The following is an 8,265-nucleotide window of genomic DNA, read 5'->3' as shown; positions in this document are numbered from 1 at the left end:
CCGAACAGGAGTGAAGATCCAGACGAGGTCACTGGGCTGGTAGACAACAGGGGGGGTGGCTCACGTCATTCCTTCGACAATCGTTTTCTTGAGCCTGCAATGTGTGGAGTCGAGCTAACTGCTGAGGTTCCTCAGCTCTGGTTAACACCTGGCCGATGTAGTCGTCGTCCACGTCATCAGGTTTAACGGAAACAGTGTCCATTGTCATAGTCACCTCACACACAAGCACCAGGAAAAATGGCGTAAATCCTGTGGTGTCTTGTTTGGCAGTGTTGTAGGCAAACGTCATGAAAGGTAGTACCTCATCCCAATTGCTATGCTCAACAATGACGAACATTGATAGCATGTTGGCCAAGGTCTTAAGGCGTTAAGTAAGCCCATTAGTCTGCGGATGGTAGGTAGTCGTCATGTGGTGAGTAATGTTGCACCGACAGTTTATCTGTGTCACAAGATTTGATTGAAAAACTTTCCCTCGATCCATAATTAATGACCTTGGGGCACCGTGTTTTAATACAATGTCTTCCACCATGAATTTGGCTACCTCGAATGCTTCGGCTGTTTTCATGGCTTTTATAATGGCATAGCGTGTCAGATGATTGCAAAAAATAATCCATCTATTGCCACTAGCAGACGTTGGAAATCATGTAAGGAGGTCAATCCCAACATGCTGGAAAGGTGTTTCGGCTGGTGGAATTGGTATGAGTTGGCCAGGTGGTTTCTGAGGAACTGCTTTTCTCCTCTGGCACTCCCAACAGTGCAACACATAGTGACAGACACTCCTAAATAAACCTGACCAGAAAAATCTCTTGTGGATCCTATAGTATGTCTTAATAAATCCTAAACGTCCAGTCTCAGGTGTGTCATGGAATTTCTGTAGAACATTTAAGTGCATGTGTTTGGGGTCACTGGTAGACCTCTCTTTCCAAACGGATCAAAGTTTTTCTTGCAAAATAATCAATTAACTACCTTAAATTGTCCTTTTACATCCTCTGACTGATTTAAGGCAAGCATAATTTCAGATATTTGGTGTCCTCCTTCTGCTCAGCAGAGAGATCCAGGAGTGCAGTGAGACAGTCACTATCTTCATCCAAGTCTTGATGGTCATGCACAGGGTTTCTTGAGAGACAGTCGGCATCTTGGTGTTTTCTTCTACTTTTGTACACTATGGTAATGTCATACTCTTGAAGACGTAGCGCCCACCTGGCAACTCATCCTGTTGGATCCTTAAGACCTATCAACCAACAAAGTGAGTGATGGTCTGTAACAACTGTGAATGGCCTTCAATAGTGATTCTGTTGAAATTTGCACATGACCCAGATCACAGCAAGAAATTCTCTTTCTTGTAGTTGAGTAGTTTCTCTCGGCTTTTGTAAGTGTCCTAGAAGCATAGGATATAACCTGCTCTTTCCATCCGAAATTTGCACAAGAACAGCACCAATCCCATACATGCTGGCAACTGTGTATGGTTCTGTAGGTGCTCTCTTGTCATCCAGACCAAGTACAGGTTCAGTCATCAGAGCTTTTCACAGCACATTGAAAGAATCTTGTTGAGCACCACCTCAGATAAATTTAGCATCGGCTTTTAACAACTCTTGGAGTGGCCTGGCGTTGATACAATAGTCTCTGATAAAATAACGGTAATAAGAACGTAATCTGAGGACACTTCTCACATCTCTAATACTTTTAGGAATAGAAAATTCCATTACAGATCTCACTTTTAATGGATCTGGCCGCACACCTTAGTTTGACACAAGGTGTCCAAGTATTTTGATTTCTTTTGCTCCAAAGGGACACTTTCTTGGATTAAGTTTCAGACTGCCTTGTTGGAGACACTTAAGAACAGCCCTCAGCCTTTTTATGTGTTCATCAAATGTCTTTGAGAACACTATAATGTCATCTAAATAACAAGACACATCGTCCATTTCAGGTGACTTCGAAGATTTTCCATCATCCGTTCAGAAGTTGCTGGTGCATTACACAAACCAAACGGCATTACCTTAAACTCATACAGGCCCTCAGGGATGATGAATGCAGTTCTCTCATGATCAGCCTCATCTACTTCGATTTTCCAGTATCCCGAGTACATCTCCATGGTTGAGGAAAACTTAGCCCCCTTCAATCTAGTGCATCGTCAATTCGTGGAAGAGTGTAAACGTCCTTTTTAGTTATCTTATTAAGCTTCCTGTAATCAACACAAAAGCGCCAACTGCCATCCTTGACCCTGACGAGAACCACTGGTGACGACAATGGGCTCTGTGAAGGTTGAATAATGTTATTCTTCATCATTTTCTCTACGTAGTCGCAAACTATTCGACGTTCCTTTGCTGACACATGGTATGCTCTCTGGCTTATTGGTTGATGGTCTCCAGTGCTAATCAAGTGCTCCACTGTCGATTTGTTTCATTTGCTCTTCACCTGTGGGTTGAAGCATTCAGAGAATTCTTGGAGAATGGCAAGTAGCTTCTTCCGTTGTTCCTTAGTGAGATCTGGTGATAGTCAAGCTAGAAGATCTTGTCTCATAGTGGTAGCATTAATTTCGCCCACAGACTCGGTATGGGAGGTTTCTATGACGCAAAGCTGTTCTGCAGTTAACGACTCAGCGTTTGCTACGCACATGGAAGGATCTGCAGTTCTTGGCGACAGTTAACTATCCACAATTCACCGAATCCGTTCTTAAGCGAGAAGACAGAGGCTGGTATGATCAAGTTAATTTTCAGTGGTATGCTTCTCTTACATTCCACTACTAGATCCATGGGTTGATGCATGGCATGACACATGCCAGTTACCTTTCTAGTGCTGACTGCAGGAATGATTCATCTAGCACACATAGTCTCCACACACTCAGATGCGCATCTCCCTGTCCACAGTATCTCATCTCATCTAGCATAATCTTCGAGTGACCACAATCTATAATTGCCTGAGAAACATTCAAAAAGACCCATCCGAGAATGACGTCATGACTGCACTCTTGTATGATGATGAATTCTAAGGGCTGTATATGGCCACTTATACCCACACGAATGACACATCTACCTGTAGGTTTTATATATTTCCTGTTAGCCACCTCCAGCAGAGATGTTTTGTTGTTGACAAATATGCTTTTCTGCAACTGGCGATGGTACTTTTACGCCATGAGGATATCGATGTGGTTTCCTATCATTTTTGTAGTGATCAACGGCGGAGGATTTTTCTCTTCAGCGGTCTCACCTCCAAGGAAGGTCGCACCATTTAGTTTTCCAAGTTGCAGTGGCTAGGTGATCAGCTGGAGCTCCTAAACAGCAATGGAGACCTTGATCGGCATGTTGGGCAGTGTCTTCTCCAGCGGCTAGCTTGTGGCATTGGTGATCTACGTCATCCTGCACCCACATCTTAGTCGTCCCGGAGTTGGCGTTGGCTAAGATCAGTCTGTATATTGAGCAAGCAGTAAAGGAAACAAAAGAAAAATTCGGAGTAGGTATTAAAATTCATGGAGAAGAAGTAAAAACTTTGAGGTTCGCCGATGACATTGTAATTCTGTCAGAGACAGCAAAGGACTTGGAAGAGCAGTTGAACGGAATGGACAGTGTCTTGAAAGGAGGATATAAGATGAACATCAACAAAAGCAAAACGAGGATAATGGAATGTAGTCAAATTAAATCGGGTGATGCTGAGGGGATTAGATTGGGAAATGAGACGCTTAAAGTAGTAAAGGAGTTTTGCTATTTAGGGAGTAAAATAACTGATGATGGTCAAAGTAGAGAGGATATAAAATGTAGACTGGCAATGGCAAGGAAAGCGTTTCTGAAGAAGAGAAATTTGTTAACATCGAGTATAGATTTAAGTGTCAGAAAGTCGTTTCTGAAAGTATTTGTATGGAGTGTAGCCATGTATGGAAGTGAAACATGGACGATAACCAGTTTGGACAAGAAGAGAATAGAAGCTTTCAAAATGTGGTGCTACAGAAGAATGCTGAAGATTAGGTGGGTAGATCACATAACTAATGAGGAGGTATTGAATAGGATTGGGGAGAAGAGAAGTTTGTGGCACAACTTGACTAGAAGAAGGGATCAGTTGGTAGGACATGTTTTGAGGCATCAAGGGATCACAAATTTAGCATTGGAGGGCAGCGTGGAGCGTAAAAATCGTAGAGGGAGACCAAGAGATGAATACACTAAGCAGATTCAGAAGGATGTAGGTTGCAGTAGGTACTGGGAGATGAAGAAGCTTGCACAGGATAGAGTAGCATGGAGAGCTGCATCAAACCAGTCTCAGGACTGAAGACCACAACAACAACAACAAGATCAGTCTGCTGTTTTCTGGCATCCCGGTCGTCCACAGTGGAAACATACTGGTTAGTTATCCTGGGTCCTCTAAATATCAGTCTTCCTTGGTGCCGAAAAAGGTTCCCCATGCGGCACTGTAGGAACGTAGCTTTGCCTGGATCTCAACTTTTTTACCGTTTTAAAAAGAAAGGAAATGAAGGACGAGAGATTGGGTTCAATGTCTGTTCCACTTCCTCCCTTATGACCTCTTGAAGCATCTCGGTTTTTTGCTTGCCGTGGAATCCAAGTGCCTTCTGAACTTCCTCTCTCACTATCTGACGAAGAACACTTGTGAAATCAGTTTTTTCCTGCATCACAGACATCGATATGATGTTTGGAAGCTGTTCAAACTTCTTGCGTGTAATTCTTTTTTGATGCATTGTCTCAATATACTGGCATCATTTTATGAAGTCGTCTGCTTCTGAAACCTCCTTCAGAAGTAGGCATTGATGCATGTCCTCAGCAACACCCTTCATTAGATGTGCAACCTTATCTTCCTCCTTCATTCTAGGATCCACTATTTTACACAGCTCCAAGACGTCTTGAATGTAGGATGCTGTTGTTTGTCCTGGACACTGTGCCCTGCACTTTAATTTATCTTCAGCCTTGCACTTTTCTTGTTGTGTGTGTCGCCGAAATACTTCCCAGCTTCTGAACTTCTCCTCTTGTTCTCATACAATTGCTTGGCAGTGCCCTCCAAGTAGAAAAATACATCAGCCAAACACACAGTGTCATCCCATTTGTTAAATTTGGCTATATACTCATATACCTTCAGCCACTTGCTTGGATCTTGGCCATTGTCACCAAAGAACCCCAAAGGATGTCTCATGTGGTGGCACACAGGTGCTGCCATCGTAATGTCCTCTTCTTCTTCTGTCCCTGATAGATTGTGATCTGTTGAATATGGCTCGAACTCAGGTTTCTCGCCACGTAAACAGCGGCTCTGTCATGGCCTGATGGGAGCCACTGTGTTGTCGATAATATGCGCTATCACAAGTTCCAATACCAGGCGCCTCCTTCAGAATGTTGTCACGTAGAAGAAGGTGTAATTAGATGAATGGCGAACACTAACTTACTTAATGAAAGTTTATTCAGCACTTGCACATACAATAGCGAGGAGCGAACTGCCTCCGGCTAGAACACATACGGAATATATACAGTTAGAGAACATTCCAGTACAATGATTCTTGACATTACAACAGTCTAGTATCATAACCACTACACCACAGCGACGGTGCTACTCAGCTTCTTCTGCGAAAATATTAGTAAAGAAGATTCTTTTGGAGCAAATGATATTTTAAAGAAACGTTAATTTATATATTTCATTTCTAAGTAAAGTAGAATTTTTACACGTGCAAAACTGTTTACTACTATTGTCGGCTGAAAGAGCATTACAATCTGCCTTATATTAGCTTGGATTTAGGGCAAATTCACATGCATTTCCTCACCTAACATTCTCAAACGTCTAAATGTTTTATACCACTCATAAAAGGAAATGCAATTTCACGCAAATATGTTCTAAAAAAGTACAGCAAAACAATGAGCACTCTTAAGTGAGGGTAATCTTGCTAACCGGAAATCCAGAAGTTGCATAAATCTGATTTTTGGTACTTCTGCTTAAAAATGTGCTTGCTCTTAAGGTCTGACAGTTCCTCCTCTATAAGTGAAGGTCACCAGTGCTGGTAAGTGTGAAAGAGTTTCTTATCCAGTCGTACTGGTTTATATCTAGCATTAGGAAATATCCATCCAGCCTCTTTCATCTGCAGCACCTGCCAATGAATTGGTGGATGTATTTTTTTACTAACTGCACATTCAGATAGCAATGGAAATATTTCAAAATTGCTTTCTTTTCTTTCTCTATTATTCCTTATGTTTGCAATTTTATCTGTGGTGGCTAGGAAGTATGCACCCTTACCTTGTAGACCAGTGTTTGTCTTTCTGAGTAATTCAAATAGTTCTGAAACTAAACCTAATTTTGTGCCCCAAGAGGTTGTCCCTTAATGCAAGCACAAACTTGTTTTTCTTGCCCAAATAACTGCAGCATGCATCCTTCAATACACACACTACTAAGTAATCTCCCTCTACATGGCCAGCACTCTTATGCAGGGAGGAGGTGGTTATAATGCTGTATTCCTAGCCCATCATATATTTGAGAGAAAAGTCTTGACTTGATAGGCCTGCTTGTAATAATGTTATTATTTTAACAGTCTTATCCAAAACAAATTTCAAATCTTTTCCAATAGTTTTCGCTAAGGGCACACACTTTTGTGCAGAAAGTAGTATGTAATAATCAAGTTTTTCGTTTCATCAGGGAGTTGAAACCTTTTTTTTTTTTTTTTTGAACCTGCCATTTAAGGGGCACCATCTGTGCATGCACTGACGCAGTTCTTCTGCGTCAAATTCATTGTCTTTATGTAGCTAATTATTTGGCTTTGGTAGTTAAAAGAATTTCCTTGCAACAGAGGTATTATTCAACTATGGTTCCTTCATCCATCAAACGAGTGAGAGAAACTAGCTATGCCAGACCACTTAAATCAGTAGATTCATCCAAATGAATTGGAAACATTAAATTTGTTCCGCAAACTCGAGTTTTAACAAAATGTTCAGTGTTTTCAGACATATCCTGAATATGTTTTCCACCAATATCATCCGCCAAGGAAATTTTTTCACATCACATTCATACTCATGGCCAAATATTGTTTACACTATAGCAACACAAGCTGGACTTCTGGTTCTCTCTGCAACTACATGAGGTAATTGTGTTTTTTCCCATAATCTCAGCTAAAGGTAACTACACAACACAACACAACACAATTAAAGGATACTTTTTAAATCCATAATTGTCTCCCATGGCACTTGGCTCAAAGGTGCCTATGACCTTCCTCTGTAATGGTGCAAAAGTGTGGTACTCTGCAACATCACCCCAGGCTTGGCAATGCTTCAAACAGCATGGTGTTGATACAAGCTAAAAAATGGTAATAGCTCAAAAGTGTATGTGATGTGTAATGTGGGTTAATTTTGGCATACCTCACAATTCACCACTTCTTTTGATACCACAGTAATGGAGGACAGAACTGTGAAGCCCAGTAATGAAATTGCATTGTGTTCTTACGGGTAGCTGATGAAAACACTGCAGATGCACTGCCACTCAGAATCGATAAGGGAAGGCTCCAGGGGTTAGTATAAATGACGGCAATGTAAGCATGCCTTTCCTTGGCGATTTCATTCCTCAAATTTTTGCAGTATGATGAGCAGCAGGACAACATTCTTGACAACATTTGACATTGCCTATACTCCAGACATTTCAATTCTTCTACAAGGACACTGTGCGGCTTCATCCCCATTGAATGTTATCACACTGCTTTGGAGTGCAAGCATCTACAATCTTTGCTCTTGCATACAGGTTGGAACCACTAGGGACCATTCAGAATCATTCAACAAAATTTATACATGACCTGAAGCAGCAAAGGATACTTATGCTTATGCATTTCCAGCCCTCCAACGACAAAGCGGTCCTCTAAGAACCCCCTGTTCTGCAAAACCCACAGTCGTTCCCACCAACCTTTATTGAGAATTTTAAAAACATGTCTTAACAGAGACAACCTGTGAAACAGTTCTACATGCCTGCAGACAGACATCTGAAATCAGATGGGTGTCAAGGGGTTGCCTGTCAGCACTACTTCGTAGGTTGTATCTGTACAGGTACAGTTTCAGAATTCTCAATGAAGTTGGGTGGGTGCCACCTAGGGTGCTGCTGAAGCAGGGAGGCTTACTGGTGGGACCCTTTGCCGTTTTATTCTCGCATGTGTCTGTTACAACATCCCTGCCCCCCTCCTTCCCTCCCTCCCTCCCAGCAGTCATGGCACAGGAGTGCGCAAAAAAAAAAGGAAGGGCTTAAAACAACATAAGCACCCTTTGCTGCTTCGAATCACATTCAAATATTGTCAAATGGTTTTCAATGGTT

This window comes from Schistocerca serialis, chromosome 5 (genome assembly GCF_023864345.2).
Source record: "Schistocerca serialis cubense isolate TAMUIC-IGC-003099 chromosome 5, iqSchSeri2.2, whole genome shotgun sequence".
NCBI classification, from domain to species: Eukaryota; Metazoa; Arthropoda; class Insecta; order Orthoptera; family Acrididae; genus Schistocerca; species Schistocerca serialis.
This window is presented reverse-complemented; position numbering follows the sequence as displayed.